The sequence below is a fragment of the Heterodontus francisci genome, unplaced genomic scaffold, assembly GCF_036365525.1.
Source record: "Heterodontus francisci isolate sHetFra1 unplaced genomic scaffold, sHetFra1.hap1 HAP1_SCAFFOLD_1101, whole genome shotgun sequence".
Lineage (NCBI taxonomy): Eukaryota > Metazoa > Chordata > Chondrichthyes > Heterodontiformes > Heterodontidae > Heterodontus > Heterodontus francisci.
The window spans coordinates 39,619-40,000 of record NW_027140211.1 but is presented as its reverse complement, the minus strand read 5'-3'; positions in this window follow the sequence as shown (position 1 = coordinate 40,000).

Here is a 382-nt window from a genome sequence, read left to right as displayed (position 1 = left end):
GTTAATCAGTTGTCCAAATGTTGTAAATTGGTTAATGAGTTGTCACTTCAACTTTTGGCCGCGGTTGGCTACAATGAGTCTTGCCGGGCTTAATAGTCGGCGTGCGGGGGTGACCTTGCGAAGGCTAGCAGTGGGCAGAACCGGTTTATGATTTGCTCCCGTCGTCAGATTGACAAAGAGTCTGGTTAATCAGTTGTCCAAATGTTGTAAATTGGTTAATGAGTTGTCACTTCAACTTTTGGCCGCGGTTGGCTACAATGAGTCTTGCCGGGCTTAATAGTCGGCGTGCGGGGGTGACTTTGCGAAGGCTAGCAGTGGGCAGAACCGGTTTATGATTTGCCCCCGTCGTCAGATTGACAAAGAGTCTGGTTATTCAGTTGGC